At 44.5% G+C, this 24,673-nt stretch overlaps 1 protein-coding gene across 7 annotated transcripts in view; it reads left to right on the plus strand.

Moving 5' to 3' along the window:
• The window catches only part of LOC132870997 (gastrula zinc finger protein XlCGF26.1-like), a 109,069-nt gene that overhangs the window by 64,700 nt on the left and 19,696 nt on the right, over positions 1-24,673 (plus strand). Inside the window, exon 1 of one of the 7 annotated variants that reach the window (XM_060905118.1) lies at positions 319-548. The exons of the other annotated variants lie outside the window; for them this stretch is intronic. The gene's annotated coding sequence lies outside the window, so the exon portion shown is untranslated. Of the gene's footprint in view, positions 1-318; positions 549-24,673 lie in introns of those variants that run through there. 7 annotated transcript variants of the gene reach the window in all.

Consider the following 24,673-nt stretch of genomic DNA (forward strand, 5'->3'; position numbering starts at 1 on the left):
CCGCGCCGTTTTTCAGCAGTCGCGTCACATGACCAACGCCAGCGAATCAGGAAGGTGGATGTCACAGTGACGTTGTCCAATGAGGACGCCAGCTAGAGCTCAGCACAGCGTATTCACGTATCTCAATGTTTACACAGCACCGGACCAGATACGATCTAGATTGAATACATGGACGCTGGCGGGTTCCCGTTTCCCGGCTTTTCCAGGTGGTTTAATGTAAACGGACAGTGCATCCGCGAAGAAAACGAGACAGATACGGTCTAATGTAAACGTAGCCTAATGTAAACGTAGCCTGAATGCACACCAAAACCCAGCTGTTTTCAGTGGCTCACAGGAGGACAGAGAGAATCAGCATTCCATTGGTCACCTTAACGGGCAATCCATTGATCACCCTAACGACTCTCGAGGCCATTCACATTCAGCCCCTAGTGACCCACACCAACAGGATGACTCAACGACACCTTAGATGAGCTTTTCATCCATGAGAGGATAAATACCTGATACTCCCTACCAGTCAGACAGAACTGAAGAAGCCTTTTGGATGAGAGGTGAAACGTCTTCAAGCAAGTCCAGTTGCTCTCTTTTACCACCCATAGTTACTCGCCACATTAGTTCACTACCCATCAACATACTCCTAGGATATGTCGCACAGTCACGGTCACCTACTTTTACATTTTGAGTTGAGAGGGATTTCTTTCACAGCTACCCTAACTTGCAAAAGAACAGGTAGATGTTCCACTGAAAGTCTCATCTCATTATCTCTAGCCGCTTTATCCTGTTCTACAGGGTCGCAGGCAAGCTGGAGCCTATCCCAGCTGACTATGGGCGAAAGGCAGGGTACACCTTGGACAAGTCGCCAGGTCACCACAGGGCTGACACACAGACAACCATTCACACTCCCATTCACAGCTACGGTCAATTTGGAGTCGCCAGTTAACCTAGCCTGCATGTCTTTGGACTGTGGGAGAAACCGGAGCACCCGGAGGAAACCCACACGGACACGGAGAGAACATGCAAACTCCACAGAGAAAGGCCCTCACCGGCCACGGGGCTTGAACCCAGATCTTCTTGCTGTGAGGCGACAGCGCTAACCACTACACCACTGTGCCGCCCCTCCACTGAAAGTATTTATTTAAAAAAAAAAGGGTTATACAGTGTTTCCCTCAGGATTTTGTGAAACTATGGTCAGTGGCCCTTGCTCTGGGAGCATGCTCCCCTGAGAGAGAATATTGTTTATTTTAAAGTTAAATGTATCAAACTGGTGCACTTTGAGAGCAAAATTAAGAGGTTAGATCCAGGGCTCGACATTAGCACTTGCCCGATGGCCCGGCGGTGTTTTTTACGTCGTTCAGGCCACTAAATTTGGCCAAACAGTGGCCCGGGCAGGCCAGTATGTTTTCGATACAAATTAACAAATTTTATGACTCATATTTTACCCTGAATTGTGAAGAAATTGTTTGTAAAATGCACCTTTCCTATACAAGGTCCGTCATCTTTGTTTTCGTCACGCTCCGCTCCGTGGCAGGAGTGTGTCGTCTTCATGCATCTTCGGAGATGTTCGGCGCTGTTCGGAAGCGTCATTTTGGCGGGAAAATAGCATCTTGTAGACGAAGACGGTTGCGGCAAGGAGAACATCGGAACAGTGAAATTCAAATAGAAATATCTTCAAACTCCACACTCCCCAACCTGGCCAAAGGCCAGGTAAACAGTTTAAATACGATCGTGCATAAATTAACTATCGGGTGTTAACGAACGGCTTCATTTTGAACTCGTCAGCCAATCAGAGCGCGCGACGTCACGCTCGGTTTACAACTCGACAAATCGTAAAACAGCATTTCAACATGCGCTTTAGCTTCAGATGGTGTAAAATCGTTCAGACTTTGTATATTAATATCAAAATTTCAGGATACACTGCCAAGAAATATGGCTACACGTGTATCAACTTTTAGTGATTAAAGAATGAAGTATAAATGTTGGTTGCTATGACTGAAATAGAAGAACAGATAAAATAATGTGGTAAATCCCATATATTATATTATTCAAATATCCAAAGATGATGAAATCTATCAAAATAGCCAAACTAGGTCTACATTAGTTCATTACATCAAAAATAATAACTATTCTGACCCTCTCTGGTACAACCAGACCATGCTAAACCCAGTATACTCTCAGTTGCTAGGGTATCTGCTGTTGCCATGGCAACGGTTTATGCAAATGAGCTGAATTTGCAAAAATTTACTACTAGTTCCCCCAAGGACATATCCTGAAAATTTGGTGTTTATATCTTGTCTTATTAAAAAAATACAACATTTCACCCCTTTTTGGCTCACCTGAGCATACCTGTTAATTAGCTAATTAACAGGTAATTAGGGTTATAAATCACCCCCGAGCAGGTAAGGCTTTGCAAAAATCTCACTAGATTATTCCCCAAAGTCCACCCTTTCAGGAAATGCATGGTTTGTCAGTGATTCTCATGATATTTTATTAATTAAGAAATAAAACTTCTTCATGGGCAATAAAAATGCCCATTTAAATCCAGCATTATAAGGGTTAGTATGCCACCCTCACCTTTCATCCAGACTTGGGACTGGCCTGTGTGTCTTGTGGCTATTATATAAAGGTGTATTTAAAAAGTTCATTGTACTTCTATTTCTATAAGAATATCTACAGTGGTGAGAATTCAATATCTACAATGTTGAGAATATATGAGCCAAAGTTGAAACCATGACAAAAAAGGAAAATATGTCTACATCACAAAGGGTGGGTTACAGGCAAAGCTTATTCTATAAACAAGTTAGTTGCATGGTGAGGCAAAACTTAGCTTATTCTAAAACTTATACAAACAATTGTTAATGTAAAACAGTAATCAACAGCATGTGTTAAACGAACAGAGAACAAGAACAAAGGAAATTTTTAAATGTAACTAAGAAATTGATAGAACAAGAAATGCAAACAATAAAATATCAATGGGAAAAAACAATAAAGATATAATAATGTTAGCAAAATATGAATAATCTTATTTTCATTCATTTCACCTTAAAATGCACTAGAATGCACGAATATGAATTGAAAAATCAAAATTTTCCGGGGGAGGGCCCCCGGACCCCCCTCTTTGTGCAAGCACCTGTGGTGCTTGCAGCGGCTGCCTGCGGCAGCTGTGGTTTAGGTACCGCACGCATTCGGGCCACCACATTTTCCATTTGGGCCAGTAACTTTTCAATTCCACTGGCCCAGTGGGCCACCAGTGGTAAATGCTTAATGTCTAGGCCTGAGATCTATAAAGAACTTGCTCAAAACAATTTTGTGCTTTAGTAATTTAAGCATCAACACACTGGTTGTATCGGTATGAATGGTGATGCCACAGCAAAAAGGTCACACCTGCAATGCATAGGGCCAATGATTTTCCGCGATCGCGGAAAATGGACGGAAATTATGGAATTAGCTTCTGTAATGGTAGATTGGCTTTCTCAAAAACATCAGACGTTTTTTTCTTTCATATCAATGTCGTGGGTTCTGTCCTTTAATGGTATGATGTCAAGGAGTTCTTCTTTAACCACACAATCTTCTGATACTGACCGTGCAAATATAGCCAACTGCAGCTTGTCTTGAATGTCGCAAGACTCAACCAATGCCACACTGAAATATGCACATTTTTGAAGATCAGAGTGTAACTCTGATTCAGTTGCCGTATTTATGTCAGATATTCTGTGTTTAACGGTGTGGCGTGACAGTTGGCGGTCTTTGATTGAATCTTTCAGTTTTTTATTTTCTGGAGCCAAGGTTTCAATCACGTCAGTGAGGCGCTGTTTAAAAAAATTTCCGTCGTCGTATGTTTTTTTAGCACGGGCAATGTTCCACGCCACTTTAAGACGCAAGAGTCACTGTCTGTCTCAGCATACTTGGCATATTGTTGAAACATCTGGGTCTGTTTTTTTGCTTGACTTTTAAGCGTATTTAATTTGTGCTTGTGAAGTTCAATACCTTTGGGGGAATTCCTTGTCGATGCTTGAATGGAGCATGCTGAAATGGCATTGAAGATTTGAAGCTTTGAAATGTGCTAACGATGTATCACATATCAGACAGAAAGGCTTCCCTTTTCGTTCAACAAAAAAGGAAGCGTCCTCCCAGTCCTCGAGAAATGTCCTGTGCTCGTCTTCATATTTGCGTTTAGCTTTGCATTTAGCCATTTTTGTGAATGAATCACAGCTTGCCGTGAAAACATCGGAAAGCCTGTGCGCGCACACAGGAGTGTGCAGTGCAAATTGTTTCCCCCTTCCAACCCCCACCCCAAGATAATTGGCTCCGTGGCATGTTTGTGGCTCTTTTAAGCAGTAATAGCCCAATACACACAAGCATAACAATAATTAAAAGGAGAGGGAAGAGACACAAAAAATGAAATTTTTTTTTTTTAATTTAAGTTGGAGAGCCGCATTCTTATTGGCCAAGAGCCGCGGGTTGGCCACCCCGATTATAGCCCATCATAATGTGTGTGACATTCTTCATAATCGATAACCAACTTTAATTTGGTGTGCCTTGACGTTCTGGTTTGACCTTTCATGTGCTTCAGACCCAATAAGCTCGAAAACCTCTGGTACATATGACAGTCAGTTATGGTTGGGCAAGTTACAACAGTTTCAAATGAACATGCAGCCTAATCCATCTCTAAAGTCCTTCCCACGCCATGCAGTCGGGCGCATTGGGCAGCACTGATCTTTGTTTCCGTAGCCCTTGGCCTCTCGCCTATACAGCTAGGGTTACAGTGGGGGCTAGTCCTCTGGTAACCATGAGCGGTAACAGCCTAGTCTATAGCTATGTTTTAATGCCCATCTTAGGCTCTTCATTCTGGTCCTCGAAAATAGCATTGCAGGCCAATTGCGGGCGGGGGGGTCATCTGGCAATTACCCCTGCTGCAACAGCCCCTCTTAAAGGGGAACTGAAGTCATTTTTAAACTTGATTTATTTCTTAATTAACGTGTTTATTCAATTACGTTTTCGGTTTTATTAACCTTATATCGTGACTTGTATTGGCATATTATATTACACTTATCAGCCTTTTTGGTTTTTAGCCATGTTGAATGTAGTTTGTATCGTCCATGGCAGGTGTAGCTTATCCACGTGATCTTCACGAGACTTGTACGAGACTTCAAACGTGAAGTGTCAGCGCCGCCATTTTGAAAACTGGTTACACAGCGGCCAGATCGCCATATCATTCCAATTTAGATTAATTTTGAGATTTGCCAGTTTCATCAGCGATGAAGTGTCAGTCCTGCGTGCTGTGGTGCGTGCACCTGAAGGTGCGCCTTGGGCTGCGCCCACGCCAAGTGGACTCCAGCACGCGTGCCGTGAACAAGGTGCACCTGAGCTCAATTAAGGAACTGTGTGTTTGCCTATTTAAGGACTGTGCTGATGCATTTGCATCGCGAAGTATTACAATACGCATGTACGCATTACTGAGCCTTTCTACCCGTTGTTTTGATTTCCTGTTTCTCATTCATGCCCTCGCTTAGCCTTTGATGTACTGTTTGTGCCTTGACCGACTCTCTTGCCTGTATTCTCATTTTTGATCTAGCCTGCTGTTTTGGATTGTTTGCCTGTGTATATATATATTGTGTGTGTGTGTGTGTGTATAATTTATATATTCGAAGCATTCTCTCCACCAATCCTTTCTAGACCCCAACCTGGCTAATCATATTCAGGTTGTAAAGTCTTTCAAAGAACACAAAGCAAACCTGCAGCGTGGTTTGAGAGACATGAAAAACAGGTGGTGGTGTAACATCTCTGCCAAAGTTCAAAGTGCATATGCCCAACATGACTCAAAGCAACTTCATGGTCTTTTCTGTCAGGTCTTCGGTCCAACATCATCCACTGTTGTTCCTGTCAAATCAAAAGATGGCTTAACCATAATCAAAGGCTCTGAGGGACTCATGGGCCGTTAGACAGAGCACTTCAGCGATTTATTCTTCAATCCATCAGTTGTTGATGAAACAGCTATTGACAACTTACCACAGAAAGATATGATTCAGGAGTTAGATGCGATTCCCACACGTGAAGAGACTGACCTTGCCATCAAACAAATTCAGGTAAAGCGCCTGGCTTAGATGGGATTCCAGTAGAATTGTTACAAAAAGGAGGTGAAAAAGTTAAATCAATTGTATACAGCTTGAGCCAGAAAAGTTGGGAAGGTACACCGTATCTAAAGATTGGATTGATGATGTACTAGTATTACTGTTTAAAGGTAAAGGCTCTAAGTCAGTCTGTGATAATTATTGTGGCATCACGCTTCTAGAAGTGGTTGGAAAAGTGTTGTCCAGACTTTTAAACAGAATGACAGATCATGTGTGTCCAGTCATGATAAGAGTCACAGTCTGGTTTTCATTCGGGAAGAGGAACAATGGACACGATCTTTCTCTGCCGGACAACTGCAGGAGAAGTGTATCGAGCAGCATGTTCCCTTGTATCAAGTCTTTGTGGACTTAACTAAGGCTTTTGACACCATGAACCACGAGTCCTTGTAAAAGATTCTTGGAAAGCTCGGATGCCCTCCCATTTTTTGTCAACATGGTAAAAGGGCTGCATCGCAATGTGAAAGCATGTGTCCCCTTCAACAGATCACTTTCAGATAAAATTGCAGTTGATAATGGTGTAAAACAGAGTGATATCCTAGCACCAACCCTTTTCTCCATCTACTTTGCTGTTGTACTTGTATATGCATTCGGTGACTGCAATATCGGCATAAGTATCCATTTCAGGACCACTGGAAAGTCTTCAGTCTCAGAAGATTTAACACAAGATCCAAGACCTTCCATGCACTAATCTGTGAGTTGTTGTATGCTGATGACGCAGTTTTCGTTACAAACCCTGAGGAAGACATGCAGACTGTTATGGGCAGGTTTTCTGGAGCAGCCACTGCATTTGGTCTTACCATCAGTTTGAAAAAGACCAAGGCTAGCTTCACTCTGCCACCTGGTGTACCATACAGTGAACCTAACATCACAGTAAATGGCACCAGATTGAGTGTTGTAGATACGTTTGTATACCTCAGAAGTACCATATCGAGAGACGGTTCATTAGATGCTGAAATACATGCATGGATCCAGAAAGCCTCTGTTGCCTTTGGGAAGATAGAGAAGCACTTGTGGTCAGATAGAGGAATAACTATTAAAACCAAAGTGACAGTTTACCAAGCATGTGTCTTGACTGCCTTATTGTATTCCTCTGAAGCCTGGACAACACTCTGCCGTCACTTGAAGTGGCTTGAAAGATTTCACCAAAAATGCTTGAGACGAATGTTAAGCATCAAATGGCAATCAAAGCCTCGAGAACACCTGTACTGTTTGCAGCAAGGTGTGCAAATCGACATCTGGACTGAAGCAGCATATGAAAATTGTTGCAAGGATGGATGGCGGAGCAGACAGAGAGCCGGAAAACTTCTTCCTCCAAAAATATATTCTTTATTTCTTCTATTTTCAAAACTTTTCTTAAAATAGTGCAAATATTTACAGTGCGCCAACCAAAAGTTCAAATTGTCAAAAAGAAAACTATACAAACAAAATAAAACACAAAAATAAAGAGGCTTCAAGTCAGAACAAAACTATTAGTCAGCCAAACCACAGTACCTTCAAACAAGACGTTCCAACCACAACTGAGGCTCTGGAGCTTCTGCAGAACTTGCATACCCACAGCCCCTCCCACAGTTGAGCCCAAATTGCAAAATTAGTCAGTCAACTAAATAATAACATCCTAAATACAAAATAACAATTTAAAGAAACAAACACAAAATATACAAACATCCAAAATAATTTTCATTAACCAAAAACCCTTCAGTGCATAGTAAAATACAGGTTTCTCCAACACCAGTAAAACACCCCCGTTAAAATAGTCCGCTGTATCAAACACCCGCGAAACCCCTCCATAACAAGCCAATGGTACAGTCCCTCGGTTTCTCACAACAAACAGGAAGTATGTGGAGTTTGTGTGATGAGTTACTGAAAACTGTTTTGTGTTATAAAAATGCTAGAACTAAATAAACTTGACATTAGAAATAACCGGTTTGTACGTGTGTTTCCTAGACCATAGACAATGCTTAACAGATGGGAGATGAAAAATGCTTAGAAATGTGTGATGCGTTTTACATACGAGTGGAGCCAAACAAATGTTACTAGAATGCCGGTAGGCCTTTCCCTGCACTTGTAACAAATGCTGCTCTCGTTAGAAACTATGGCAAACGGTGGAGTATGAAATGCTTGAAAACGAGTCATACCCATACAGAAAACAGTAATGGAAATGAAGTGCAACTCACAGCGACAGGTCAACCAAGATGTTTGAACGTTGCCGGCAGATTACTGCCTGTGCGCTTGCGTGAGAGGTGTGTGTGTGTGTGCGCGCGAGCGTCACGGCTCACTCCGTGACAAAAATACACAAGAATGAGATTCCACAGGCAGATCTAATCAATCCTGTGAAGACATCACTTTTTATGTATGTATGAAGCCTTTGTTGACTTTGATGGCGCTGGAGTCTGCTGGCTGATCGACACACTTTATGGCAGATCGTGCATTTACAGTATCATCATCGGGGATGTCATATTGGTAATTGACCTCCCAATGACTCAGTTTGTCGCTGAGAAGACCTGCTTTTGAGAAGCAGATGTGGCCACATTAATCACACGGAAGAGACTCCTTTGAGCCTCACTCTGAGAGAGGGGTGACATCTCTCATATATCTGCCTGCACGTTTTTGTTGTGCATACTCTACTCTGTTGTCCTCAAAATCTTTGACACCAGTAGCAATCAGATTTCACTACACCTGCCGATCTAATGCAAGGTCTTCCCAGGTGTCGACATCGATATGTGTCTTTTTGAGTGTGTCTTTGAGGTTGTCTGTCTGTTTTTAAAGCGCTTGCGGGGCTTGCACTGTGGTTGTTTTCCTTGTGCTAACTTACGAAACATAACCTGCTTAGGCATGCGAGTGTCTTCTAGGCAGACAAGGTGACCAGACCATCTAAGTTGATGTTTCATAACCATGGACTCAATACTTGTTGTATTCGCCAACTGCAGTACTCTTGTATCAGACACATGAGAGAGCCATGAGATCTTTAGAATATGATGCAGACAACACTGATGAAAACGCTCAAGACATTGTATATGAGCCATTCCACCAAATCGGTGCCATTTCCGTCCCTAGAAAATTATATGTATAAATGCACATAAAAACGTACTTTAAAATACATTTCCTTCTTACACAGAATGTCCTGCACAGTGATCTGATTTCAAATTTAAGATATATAATTGTAAGCATTAATAAAAACTACCTAAAACACTGAAAAATAGCATGTGTTACCTGTCCCCGCACTCTAACTTTCTACTTAACTATGAAATATTATGATTAAAATCCTTCAGAAACAGTATTTCTTTTGCACTGTTGTGTGACTCCATATCCTATCCATGGTTTAAATATATTTTTTTCATACGAAATCCACAATATCTTAGTTAAAATAGACATTTTAGTTGTGTCCCTGGGTTTTCACTCAGTCCTGTTACCCAAACATATTACCCCAGCTGACAAATTTGGAACATTCCATGAATCACATGCTCAACAGGAAGTTACATCAGTTGTGTCTTCTGAAGGTCATGGGAAGACCACAAGTTAGTTCTCTCATTTACTTTTCTGTATATTTGATGATTTTTTAACTTTGACTGATAAGGTCAATGTCAACATACTGTCCTGTTACTTAAATTATTTCTTAGATGATATTTGTTTATTTTAAAAATACAGATTTTTGGTAAATCACTAGAATGTGCTAAGTGTGGTCATGCTATTAGCAATGACGCCATGTGGCTTAATTCCATGTCTTAGCTAATCCTAGGCTAAAAACTCAGTCCTGTTACTTTCAGAGTTTTGCTAACAGGACTGAAAAAAATGCAGCCATCTTTGACTTCCAAACTTTGTAATGTAGCCTGAGGTTGACCAATACACGTTTTGAATAGTTAAATATGTGTGTTTATTATAATCAGTGTTGAAAAGAGAGAACAAATTAAGTTTAATTTGGGAGTGGTACAACAAGCAAATGGCACCCATTCAGTGGAATGTCCCATATGCCTGCTGTAAGTTGTCCATGTCTCTCAGCCGTACAGCATGGTTGTTAACACATGCATGACACACATTGACTTTTGTTGCTGCTTTGATGTCTGATTGTGACCAGAGCCTTGATTCCAGTTTACCAAATGCATCGCATGCCTTCGGGAGTCTATAAGAGATCTCTTCGTCAAGTGTGTTGGATCTAGATAATGTGCTACTGAGGTACACAAACGTGTCCACGACTTCTAGTTGTTTACCCTTGACGAATATCGATGGCGGGGTGTATGGCTTGCCTGGTGCTGGTCGCAGCATGATGACTGTTTTCTTGAGACTGATGGAAAGTCCGAATTCATCACAGGTGGTTGAAAAGCAGTCCATAAGGAGCTGCAAATCTCTCTCACTGTCGGTAACAAGGTCACAGTCGTCAGCATAAAGATGATCACCAATCAGAGCCACGGATGTCTTAGTTACAGCAGCAAATCGATGGATGTTGAAAAGCCTGCCTGTTGTGCAATATTGAGTGTGTATGCCAGCATCGCTTTGTGAAAAAGCCTGCATAATCACAATGGCAAAAAAGATAGCAAATGGCGTAGGTGCCAGAATATCACCTTGTTTCACTCCAGATTCAACTGGGATAGGTTCTAAGAGCTCAATTTTGACACAGACCCACGCTTTCATATTGTCATGAAGAGATTGAATGAACCCGGTGAACTTCTCTGGACACCCAAGCTTAAGAAGAATACCCCAAAGAGTTGGCCTATGCACAATGTCAAAAGCCTTTGTGAGGTTGATGAAACACTGATACAAATCCAGTTGTTGCTGTCTACACTTCTCTTGAACCTACCTGTCGGGGTGTGAAGATCATGCCAGTTGTTCCTCGATTCTGCCTGAAGCCACATTGCGACTCAGGCAGAATGTTTGGCGCAGCATGATCCAGCAACCGATGCAGCAGTACCCTGGCAAACACTTTTCCAACAACTGACAGTAGAGAGATCCCATGATAGTTGTCACATGTACATCTTTGGGTCCCTTCTTATAAAGTGAAACGAGAATGGCGTCTCTCCATAGCTGTGGAGTTGCACCTCTCACCCACATATCATGAAATGACTAGAGATTATGTCGCCTCCTTGCTGAAGTAGTTCAGCAGGTAATTCTATCATTCCCAGGTACTTTTCCGGAATCCATGAACTTTACAGTGGCCATTATTTCATCATTTGTGGGTGGATCATCAAGCTGGTGGATGATAGGTGCTTGTGCAAGTTTCTCAACAATAGTAGGATTGACAACAGACTCACGATTTAAGACATCACTGAAGTGCTGTCTCCATCTTGCCTTGATTTCGTCGGGCTTACGCAGCAGCACATTTCCAGTCTTCGCACGAAGAGATACAAGCACTGATTGTGGGCCATAGACTGCACGTAGTTGATGATACAAAGACTTGAAGTCCCATTTGTCAGCAGATGCCTGTATTTCGTGAGCTTTATCCCACCACCATGTATCCTTCGCTGTTCTCAGCTCTCGTTGGACCTTGGCCTTGCATTCCTTAAAATCCTTCTCAAGCTTATCCCGTTCATGCTCTGGTGCATGACAAGACAAAAGCTTGTCATACGCCACTTTCTTTTCAAGTAACCTTGATGCTAACCCAATGTTTTCTTGGAACCAGTCCTCTTGTTTCCTTTTAACAAATCCTAACACTGAAGAACCGGCATCATAGAGCCGTTTGCTAAAACTCCCACATTCGTCATCCTTGTTTAGGTTAATTGATCGCACTGCTTCTTGGTATTCTATGAGCTTCCCAGGGATCTGTAGTTTGGATATGTTGATGTGCTTAAGTGACTTTGCACAACGACACCTTTGGATCTTATGGACTGTGATAGCCATACAGGCACGCATGAGTCTGTGGTCTGTACAGCATTCAGCCCCTCACATGCATCGAGTAGATGTTACATCACATGTTTTTTCTGCGAACAATTATGTAGTCGAGAACATTTCCAAGTAGCTTTATATTTGTCTTTCTGCCCGAACCAAGTATTGGTTATCACTAAATCAAACTCCTGGCAAAGCTGCAAAAAGAGTAGGCCATTTGCATTATACATTCCCATTCCATGTGTACCTATGCTACTCCAAAGTTCATGGTCACGTCCAACATGGGCATTAAAGTCCCCCAGAAGTGCAAGTTTGTCATTCTTATCAACATTTCTCAGAACTGTTCTCAGATCATCGTAAAAGGTGTTTATTTCGTCCTGGGGACTAACTAGAATCGGTGCGTATACACTGACTACTGTCATGAATTGTTTTGACTTAACTTGCAACCTCAGAGTCTTTATGTAGTCGGAGAAACCATATGGAAGGTCTGCAAGATTTGCCACTAGATGTGTCCTTACAGCGAACCCCACACCGGATTCCCGGCGCGAATTACCCGGCCGGCCTTTGTAGAAGATGGTACAGCCTGACTCTGGTTCAACTATTTGGCCATCAGAGAATCTTGTTTCTGAGAGTGCAACTATGTCTAAACCATATCGAGACAATTCCCTACAGTTACTGCGGTGCAGTGCGACGCTCAGGATGATGAGATCCCGGTAAGTTCAACAGGGTATGTGCATTCCAACATGCTATCCATAGATTTGATCGATTCCATTTTTGTAGTTGTCCATGATTTAACTCAGTAGTTTGTTCATTGCTTGTATTTCACCCACACAGTGAATAACCACCAGCCGTGGCAAGCTTTTTTAGGACCACCTTTTCTAGGTCCCCTTCTGACCAGCAGGTGAGCAGGCTATCCCTAAAGAGGGCTGCTAAGTCGCTTGAGGTGCTACCGAGTCACGCCACTGCCATGAGTTGGCGACAAAGCAACCAATATCCTAAGCCGCCTATGTGTAGGTTAACAATTACATACTCCCAGCTTGTTTAGGCCTGTATGCTTCACTGCGCTCCTATCACCGCAGGGCTTAATCGTGAGTCCATATAATGTTCCAAGAGTCCAAGAAATTCCTGTGCGTGAGTTTATGTTGAGTGGATAAAGTGTTGCACATCACTAAACCCACTTCTGAGTACAGTCAGTTTGACACCAGTAGCACAACAGAGGTTGAGACGACCAGCAACCAACTGAACCTCAGGTTTTTTCTACGAGTTTCCCTCTCCGAGAAGAATGTTCTGACGAGAACTAGGGGTCCTTCACTCCCAGTGGGGTTACCGCGTGCTTGGACACCATCCCAAGTATTTCTACGTCCCTGCGCATTCCATTGGTTATTATTTAACCCAGAAGTTGGGGCCCTCACAGGTACTACCACTCCGGGCCAGAGTGGAACTGGGAGTAGTGGTGATTTAAGATGACTGTCCAAAGATGACCGATAAGGCCAATTCGAGCATGAAAGTATCAACCACATGTGATTTTGTGTGTATATATATATATATATATATATATATATATATATATATATATATATATAAATATATATATATGTATGTATATATATGTATGTATATATGTGTATATATATATGTATATATATATATATGTATGTATATATGTGTGTGTATATATGTGTGTGTGTGTGTGTATATATATATATATATATATATATATATATATATATATATATTATATGTGTGTGTGTATATATATATGTATGTGTGTGTATATATATATATATATATATATATATATATATATATATATATATGTGGTAATGCTCACTGACTATGACGCAGGAGATCGGGGTTCGAATCCCGGTCGGGGCAAAACATCATCCAGTAAGGGTCCTTAGGCAAGACCCCTCATGATATATCGGCCTACCTCAGGAATGAGTGAAGACATAACTGATAGAGTCATACTGGCTCAGGGCAAACTGATGAGAAATGGGCTACTGGAACAAGACATCGATGGACGAGGACAGAAAATACAGATTTGCTGGAATGCTACTATACAAGCAGTCCCAAAGAGAGGGGATACATGCAGCGAATGTGGGACCATTGGATACTTCGAAACCCACAATCAAGGCTAACAAAGAAACAGCTATTAGAACAGCTATTAGAAACAGCTATTACAACATCCATAATCGAAATCTACTATCACAACTAGAGATTAATGAAATACAACAACGATGCTACGGCAAGGGGGAGCCAGGAAGACAGGTCAGCGGGGAGATGTCATCATCCCCACAACCAGAGATTGGGTACCAAGCCCCAACACCTAACAGCCTCAGCACAAGAGCTGCTGACCTGAGAAGGAAGATCGTGACCCAACTGGAAACCTGGAGCCCCCGACGAATACCGAAGCTGAGTTGCCAAGTACCTTCAGAAGATCTACTAGTAGATGTGAATGCTGCTCTGAAGACAATCTCCACAAGAACCATCACTGAGACCAACAAGCTGATACACAGTACAGCAACAGTAATCATGGAGATGCTTGGACCCAAGGTGGGCTCGGGACATAACAAACAGTATCCACCATGGAAGAGACGATTAGAGGCCAAGATAAAGGCAGCACGGAGAGAAGTTAGCCAGCTAGCTGAACTACAGAAAGGGAACATGGTGAATAAAGGCACCCAGGAAGTACAACTCACTCTCCATACCAGAGGCACTCGAAACTGCCAAACAGCGACTAACAGCTCTGGCCACCCGATTGAAGAGATACACCAAGGAGGGAGAGGCCAGGAGAATAAACAAGCTGTTCTCCACTGAACCAGCCAAGGTGTACTCTCAGTGGCAGGGGAACAACAACCGGTCAGACCCACCAAGAGCTGAGGTGGAAAAATACAACACCGATGCCCAATGGTTAGTGGACCTAAGAGCTGACCACAGCAACCTCCCAGAACAAGAACCAGTAACCATCTCAATGGCAGATGTCCAAGAAAGAGTGTCAAAGATGAAGAGCTGGACAGCACCAGGCCCCGATATGATCCATACGTACTGGCTGAAGAAGCTAACTGCACTCCATGAACGCCTAGCAGCACAGATGAACCAGCTGCTGAGGGATGGAACCCACCCAGAATGGCTAACCCAAGGCAGGACAGTCCTAATCATGAAGGACCCCCAGAAGGGACCCATCCCATCCAACTACCGGCCAATTACCTGTCTCTGCACAACATGGAAGGCCCTGTCAGGCATCATTGCAGCAAAAATGAGTAAGCATGTGGCTCAATACATGAGCGAGGCACAGAAAGGGATTGGCAGTAACACCAGAGGAGCCAAGCACCAGCTACTGGTCGATAGAACAGTTGCCCGAGACTGTAAGAAGAGACAGACCAACCTGTGCACTGCCTGGATTGACTACAAGAAAGCCTACGACTCAATGCCACACACATGGATACTGGAATGTCTGGAACTGTATAAGATCAACAGGAACCTAAGGACCTTCATCCAGAACTCAATGGAAATGTGGAAGACAACCCTAGAGGCCAACTCAAAACCCATTGCCCAAGTCAACATCAAGTGCGGCATATACCAAGGAGATGCGCTATCACCACTGCTGTTCTGCATAGGCCTGAACCCCCTCAGTCGGATCATCACGAAGAGCGGCTACGGGTACCGATTCCGTAGTGGGGCAACAATCAGCCACCTGCTCTACATGGATGACATCAAGCTGTATGCCAGGAACGAGCGAGAAATCGACTCGCTGATCCACATCACCCGGATCTACAGCGATGACATAGGGATGTCATTCGGATTGGACAAGTGTGGCCGGATGGTCTCAAAGAGAGGCAAGATGATCTGGACTGAGGGGATTGACCTACCACAGGCTAATGGAAACAATGAAGAAGCCACAAGGAAGTCAACCACAACCAAATACCTCCAGAGAGTAAGGCAGGTCCTGAAAAGTCAGCTGAATAGTAAGAACAAGGTCCGAGCCATCAACATGTACGCACTACCAGTCATCAGATACCCCGCTGGCATCATAAACTGGCCAAAGGAGGAGATAGAAGCCACAGATATCAAGACTAGAAAGCTCCTCACCATGCATGGAGGGTTCCACCCCAAGTCCAGCACCCTGAGACTATACACTAAGCGGAAAGAGGGAGGCCGAGGGCTAGTGAGCATCAAGACCACGGTCCAGGATGAAACATCGAAAATCCGAGAATACATCAGAAAGATGGCCCCAAAGGATGAACTGCTAAGTGAATGTCTCAGGCAGCAGAACCCTGATGAGAGTGCAGAGGAGGAGGAGGAACAGACAACCTGGAGAGACAAACCCCTACATAACCCCTACATGGCATGTACCACCGTCAGATAGAGGAAGTGGCTGATATCAAGAAATCCTACCAGTGGCTGGAGACAGCACAGAGGCACTAATCATGGCAGCACAAGAACAGGCCATAAGCACAAGAGCCATAGAGGCCAGGATCTACCAGAGTAGATCAGACCCAAGATGCAGACTGTGCAAAGAAGCCCCTGAAACAGTCCAGCACATAGTAGCAGGGTGTAAGATGCTAGCTGGATCAGCATACATGGAGAGGCACAACCAAGTGGCTGGGATAGTATACAGGAACATCTGCAACCAGTATGGAATAGAAGTACCCAAGTCCCAATGGGCCATACCACAGAAGGTGGCTGAGAACAACAGGGCCAAGGTTCTGTGGGACTTCAGCTTCCAGACTGACAAACAGATCCTGGCTAACCAACCGGACATAGTGGTGGTGGACAAAGAGCAGAAGAGGGTGGTGGTGATAGATGTGGCGATCCCAGCTGACGCCAACATCAGGAAGAAGGAACATGAGAAACTTGAGAAGTATCAAGGGTTGAAAGAGCAGCTGGAACGGATGTGGAAGGTCAAGGGTTGCGTGGTCCCCATGGTAGTGGGGGCACTTGGGGCAGTAACCCCCAAACTGGGAGAGTGGCTCCAGCAAATCCCAGGAACAACATCTGAAGCCTCAGTCCAGAAGAGCGCAGTCCTAGGAACATTTAACATACTGCGCAGAACCCTCAAACTCCCAGGCCTCTGGTAGAGGACCCGAGCTTGAGGATGACATGGATACCACCCCCCCGCCGGGGGTGAGAAGGAGATTTTTTTTTTATATATATATATATGTGTGTGTGTGTGTGTGTGTGTGTGTGTGTGTATATATATATATATATATATATATATATATATATACACACTGCATTTTATAAAACTGTATACTTCTGCACATACATCCACCTCCCTCGCATACATGACATGGAGATTATTCCATACGACTTTGATCCAACTGAGAAGAGTTGGAAAGATGACAGGATAAGGACTAATCCATCGTGCTGGTAGTTACGCCATTACTGTCACACAATTGATGTTCGTCCATCGCCAATGCGAAGATGACCATTACATCGGAGTACTTGATTAGGTTCTGTGTGTCCGAAGATGACTAAGGCCAATTCGAGCACGAAAGTATCGACCACATGTTGGGCACAAATGTTCAGTAATGGCTAATGAGGTGCCTGCTTCTTTCGTCTTATGGACTTCATGTTTCCTCCTACACTCTGCCAAGCGTGAAGACAGAAATTAATTTTAATGGAAATTAAAACGTGCCAGATCAGGCGGCTGGTGGGTTTTCAAAATAATAAATACATGCATGTATTTTTGTGATAAATACATATTATACTGAGTGTATTTCCCACATAATCCTCACTAATGGCCCTTTTCCACTACCCTTTTTCAGCTCACTTCAGCTCGCTTCAGCTCACTTCAGCCCGACACGGCTCGCGTTTCGACTACCAAAAACCAGCACGACTCAGCTCGCTTCAGCCCTGCTTAGCCCCTAAAACTCGCACGGTTTTGGAGTGGGGCTGAAGCGAGCCAAAGCGAGCCGAGTGAGGCTGGGGGCGTGAGCAGACACTCCCCTGTGCACTGATTGGTGAGGAGGAGTGTCCTCACATGCCCACACATGCCCCGCGAGTGCGCTGGGATCTGTAAACACCGCAAACCCGGAAGGAGAAGAATTACGAATTACGAGAATTTCTGAAGCCTTATGCGCCTCGCCTCATCTATACGCTCTTGCCAGTATCTGTCCGCGTTGTCGGTGACAACAAGCCACAGCACCAAGACCAGCAACACTAACAACTCCATGTCCTCCATGTTTGTTTACTATCCGGGTTGTGAGACTACCGCTTAAAAGCTCACTGATGTCACTGTTTGCGCTGCTTAACGACATCACCTGACGTCCACCCACTTTCGCTAACTCCACCCAATGTGTCCACCCACTTCCAGCCAGCACGGTTCAGCGCGGTTGTAGTCGAAATGCAACTCCAACAGCCCCACTCAGCTCGACTCAGCACGGCACGGCTCAGCCCGACTCAGCCGCGTTTGTAGTGGAAAAGCGGCATAAGGTTTCGGACAGCACTACAAAATGGCCTCCCCACTGTATAGTGCCCTGTATAGTGAGTAGGGAGCGATTTCAGACACAGGGAAAACTTCTGGCTTGATTACGTCAGCATTCGAAGGAGGCCGCGCATGTCTTTTGACAACATTGGCAGATGTTGGTCACTTTTTTTTTAACATTTTATTTATGGTGTTTTTGTCATTAAATTCCCAATGCAGTTAAAGATTTTACAATGCTTTGTGGACAAAATGATGACCACACCAAAAGATGTTACTCAGGACAGACAAGAAGAAACAAAAAACAACAAAACACACACACAAAACAAAAATCAACTACAGAAGAAGAAAAGAAAAAAAAAAGATTGGTGCTCCATTGTATAATTTGACATATCAGCAAGATGGATAGTAAATACAAAAAGCATAAGCAAGTGATATACGCTCACAGTTCCAGGCCAGGTAACAAATTCACATATTGTATGAAAGGGTCCCACATTTTGTAAAACTTATCAGTGTTTCCCCTAGAAAATGTTTGAAGGTGCGGTGGCAAGACCTGCGCTCAGACGTCCCACCCCAGTACAAGGATAAAAACAGCCAACAGCACAGAAGGCTATACATAGATTAATCCATCGGTCATGACTTTAGCCCACAACATGCCAGCACATAACTGCACAGAATAAAATGCTAAAACAGCCAACAGTACACAACAAAAGCACCTCGGTAGTAGGCTAACTCAACTTAAACAACTTGCTTGTATCAGTACCAATGCAGTATAGAAACATTGAAAACAGAGGAAGCAGTGCACTCGGCGGTGCTAATAGAAGTAACCAATGACTTGCCCTTAAAACTTCCCAAAGGCCTGCCTGCGTCTGTCACTGGCCTGCACGAACTTCTTTGCGATGGTGGTCATGTCAGTTTGTTCCAGAATGTCACGGTGAATATGGCAGTTCATCAAGTCATTCAGTCTCTTTTGTGTCATTGTGGATCGGAGGTATGATTTCAGTCGACGAAGTGTGGAAAACAAATGCTCTGCTGATGCCGAGGGCACGAAGGCCAAAAGCCAGGGCACCGAGGCCATAAAATAAAACAATGATTTTAAGTTCATGTCTATAATGAATTTAATTTAAGGACTAATGACTCTTCTGAGGAAGATTGGAGTCCCGGTCAAAACTATCAAGCAGGTAAAGAAACATCTACAATATTATATCTGAAGATAAGAAAATATTGAACACATCTAAACTTATCAATCCATCACTCACTTCAAAAATTGTAAAACTTATTAAACCTATATCCTCCCATAATTTTTGTTCAATTGACACCAAATGTGCAAGAGCATCTTCAGACTGTACTACTACGCAGATTTTTGATTAATCAAAACTGAGCCTGGAGTTCATCAAAATGTTTGACTGTAAATGGAACATATACTAGCATGCAGGCTACTGATTAACCCATAAGAGCCCAGACCGATTTCTCAATCAAGGAAAATTATTGAGGAAATAAAATGAACTAAATAGACGACAAAGAAAACATTTCTGACCTTTTATTTTTTAAAATAGCACTTTCATGTCTCAAGATCTGAAATATTAAATTGCAAATTTGCAGAACACTGCAACACTATTACACTGTTAACCCCAAAGTTCATTCTACGCAAACAGTTTGAGTAAATACCACTTTTAAAGTTTAGTTTTATTGCATTACTTAAACAGTATGAGTATATGAAGAGTATATGAGACAGTCATTGGGTGTACTCATTTTTGTAATTTAAACAAACTAAAACTATCATGTTTTACCTCAGGCCACAGTGCTGCCCTGTTGTGATTGGCTTAAAACTCAAGACAAGTTGAGGTGACTGCTACAGAGGAAGTTGCGCCATTTTCTAATTTACATAGAGCAATTTAAGGTCTTTGCACTTTTGACAGCAAGCTAATTAGCATGTTAGCGGCTACAGTCGGTACTCGGCATGTTAAAAGTGGGTCAACGTTGTAACGACATAACGCTACTGTACAAGCAATGCTTATTTAACAGTAACAAACTTAAGCCCTATATGTGGAAATTCCTCTCTTATCCGTTCATTAATTTATCACACAGTCTTACCTCAGTCAACAACTTCCCTCCTGTGAAAATTCAACGTCTCGGACGCAGACACAAGTGGGTGGGAGATGCGTTTGATTAAGTCTTCTGATTGGCTGGTGATAGATTGGTGGGCAGGGGATGCATTTGATTAAGTCTCCTGATTGGCTGGTGATAGATTGGTGTCATTATAGCGCGTCGGAGCGGTTCATGCCAGGCTCGAGTCCGCTCAACGTCAAAAAATATTGGTTTAGCCTATTTTTAAAATAATTTTCAAAAATAATTTTCAAAAAGTTACCCGGGCCACGGCCCCCCTTCAGGAATTCCTGAAGGTGCGGTGGCAAAAATCAAGGTGCGGTGGCCCGCCGCAGCCAATTGTACATAGCGGAAACACTGCTTATTAACAGAGCTATTCAGAGTGCATCTAATCTTTTCCAGCTTTATATTTAACATAGCATCTCTGATCCATTGATTATTTGTTGGAGGATTTGAATCCTTCCATTTAAAGAGAATGGCACGCCTAGCTACCAAAGAAAAAAAGGCAATAACCCTCTGAAGGTCAGCTGGAAGACTTGACCCATCTGTACATGATGCAACACCAAAGATGCCAATTTTAGGATAGGGCTGAAAATTACAATTATATGCCTTAGAGATTGTGTCAAAAAAGGAATCCCAGAAAGATGACAGTTTTAGACAAGACCATAGCATATGGTAGTTGATGGCTGGGGCCTGTTTGCACCTGTCACAAGTAGTGTTTATATCTGGAAATATTTTGGCTAGTCTAACTTTAGAAAAGTGTAGCCTATGTAAGACCTTAAACTGGATCAAGGCATGTCTTGAACAGATAGAAGATGAATGGATCCTCAGCAAAGCCATATCCCATTCTTCATCTGAAAGTGGGATCCCCATGTCATTTCCCCATTGTTCCCGGATATGGGAAACAGAGGGACTAAGTGTATCCATTATTGCAGAGTAAATTATTGACACCCTACCTTTCTTAAACAGATTGACCTTTAAAAGATGGTCGAAACAGGACAAAGGAGGGGTATTTGGAAAATTGGCAAATTTCTTGCTTATAAAGTCCCTGATTTGTGAGTAGCAAAAGAAATGAGTATTAGTTCATATTTTGTGGACAGTTGTTCAAAACTTGCAAAAGTATTATCAATATACAAATCGCTAATGCTATGGATACCTTTATCATGCCAGGTCTGGAAGCCCCTGTCTAACAAAGATGGGCGGAAAAGGTGATTATTCACTATAGGCGAATAAAAGGACATGTTCTGTGCACCCAAGCATTTCTTAAATAGCTTCAAGATACGTACTGATTGGGTAACAATTACATTTCCACTCACATTATTAACAACTGATGGCAAAGATTCGCAGAGTAAAGCGGGAAGTGAGTAAGGACGACCTGTGGCTTGTTCAATCTGAAGCAGGGCTCTACGGTGTGCACATTTCACTCGCATTTGCGAGCTAATTTTTCGGCATGCGAACGACGAAAAAAAAACGTGCATTCGTGCGAGGGCTTCTTGCAGCCGACAATTTAGGAAAGCACCGAGCACAGACACGACGAGTTTAACATTCTAAAATGTATCAAATGTTAAACTGCAAAGTATGTAAATCCAGTGCTGGATAGCCTACCTAATATTTTTTTACACTAGAGACAAGAAAATTACATCAATGTGTTCATCAGAGCCTTGTAATGCTCAATGTGAAAGAATTTTGTGAATATCTCCTTCCGTTTTCATGTAAATCCCCGTTGTTTGGAGGGAGCACTCTGAGAAAATCCTTCACTTTCTGTGTGACACTGTCTCTGCGCTCAGCGGGTGGGGGAGGGGCTGCTCACTCTCTCTCTCTCTCACACACACACACACACACACACACACACACACACAGGAGGGAGAGGCTGCTCGCTCTCACACACACACAGGAGGGAGAGGCTGCTCGCTCTCACACACACACAGGAGGGAGAGGCTGCTCGCTCTCACACACACACAGGAGGGAGAGGCTGCTCGCTCTCACACACACAGGAGGGAGAGGCTGCTCGCTCTCACACACACACACAGGAGGGAGGGGCTGCTCGCTCTCACACACACACAGGAGGGAGGGGCTGCTCGCTCTCACACACACAGGAGGGAGGGGATGCTCCCTCTCTCACACACAGGAGGGAGGGGATGCTCCCTCTCTCTCACACAGGAGGGAGGGGATGCTCCCTCTCTCTCACACAGGAGGGAGGGGATGCTCCCTCTCTCTCACACAGGAGGGAGGGGATGCTCCCTCTCTCTCACACAGGAGGGAGGGGATGCTCCCTCTCTCTCTCACAGACACACACAGGAGGGAGGGGCTGCTCGCTCTCACACACACACAGGAGGGAGGGGCTGCTCGCTCTCACACACACACACAGGAGGGAGGGGATGCTCCCTCTCTCTCTCACACAGGAGGGAGGGGATGCTCCCTCTCTCTCACACAGGAGGGAGGGGATGCTCCCTCTCTCTCACACAGGAGGGAGGGGATGCTCCCTCTCTCTCACACAGGAGGGAGGGGATGCTCGCTCTCACACACACACAGGAGGGAGGGGATGCTCCCTCTCTTTCTCACACAGGAGGGAGGGGATGCTCCCTCTCTCTCACACACACACACAGGAGGGAGGGGATGCTCCCTCTCTCTCACACACACACACACAGGAGGGAGGGGATGCTCCCTCTCTCTCACACAGGAGGGAGGGGCTGCTCACTCTCACACACACACAGGAGGGAGGGGATGCTCCCTCTCTCTCTCACACAGGAGGGAGGGGATGCTCTCTCTCTCTCTCTCTCTCTCACTCACACACACACACACACAGGAGGGAGGGGATGCTCCCTCTCTCTCACACAGGAGGGAGGGGATGCTCCCTCTCTCTCTCACAGACACACACAGGAGGGAGGGGCTGCTCGCTCTCACACACACACAGGAGGGAGGGGCTGCTCGCTCTCACACACACACACAGGAGGGAGGGGATGCTCCCTCTCTCTCTCACACAGGAGGGAGGGGATGCTCCCTCTCTCTCACACAGGAGGGAGGGGATGCTCCCTCTCTCTCACACAGGAGGGAGGGGATGCTCCCTCTCTCTCACACAGGAGGGAGGGGATGCTCGCTCTCACACACACACAGGAGGGAGGGGATGCTCCCTCTCTTTCTCACACAGGAGGGAGGGGATGCTCCCTCTCTCTCACACACACACACAGGAGGGAGGGGATGCTCCCTCTCTCTCACACACACACACAGGAGGGAGGGGATGCTCCCTCTCTCTCACACAGGAGGGAGGGGCTGCTCGCTCTCACACACACACAGGAGGGAGGGGATGCTCCCTCTCTCTCTCACACAGGAGGGAGGGGATGCTCTCTCTCTCTCTCTCTCTCACTCACACACACACACAGGAGGGAGGGGCTGCTCGCTCTCACACACACACACACAGGAGGGAGGGGCTGCTCGCTCTCTCACACACACGCACAGGAGGGAGGGGCTGCTCGCTCTCACACACACAGGAGGGAGGGGCTGCTCGCTCTCTCACACACACACAGGAGGGAGGGGCTGCTCCCCTCAGAGAGAGACAGGCTTGTAGCATCATGGCAGTGTAACGAGTAATGGCCTGTATTGTTGTGTGTGTGTGTGTGTGTGTGTGTGTGTGTGTGTGTGTGTGTGTGTGTGTGTGTTCAGTGTTGTGTACGTGTGTGTGTGTGTGTTTTCTGCCTGCACCTTGCTCCCTGTCTGTAGTTGCATGCATTGTGTCTGTCTTGCACTGCGGTGGTTCCCACGGTAGCTGGGGGGGGGGGAGTGAAAAAGTTACTTTTTTTTGCCGTTCTGCCATGCTAGTGCGTTTTACCAGGACATGAGATTTCAGCATTTTTATTCTTCTCGGTCTGTAGCTTGAACAAGTTTACGCTACTGAATAACACTTTCAGTTTAAGTTGAGTCTGGTGCTTTTGTGCTGTAGGTATCATGCTGCCATCTTGTGTCAGAACTACAATTCCCAGGCAACTTCCGTGTGACCTACGTCACACGTGGGCGGGATCATGTACGTCAGTCCGCCATGCGCGTATAAGTCCAGGCGGAAGCTCCGCCATTTTGTCTCTCGCGTCCGGTTTCTGAGGAGTCTGGACGCATAAAGAGATGCTCTCAAACCCGAACACTTCTTTCTTGCAAGATTCACCATCCAGCGCGTTCTGTGCCTAACCACTGGCCAAGAGACTTTTCCTCACGA

The sequence above is a fragment of the Neoarius graeffei genome, chromosome 22 (genome assembly GCF_027579695.1).
Source record: "Neoarius graeffei isolate fNeoGra1 chromosome 22, fNeoGra1.pri, whole genome shotgun sequence".
Classification (NCBI taxonomy): domain Eukaryota; kingdom Metazoa; phylum Chordata; class Actinopteri; order Siluriformes; family Ariidae; genus Neoarius; species Neoarius graeffei.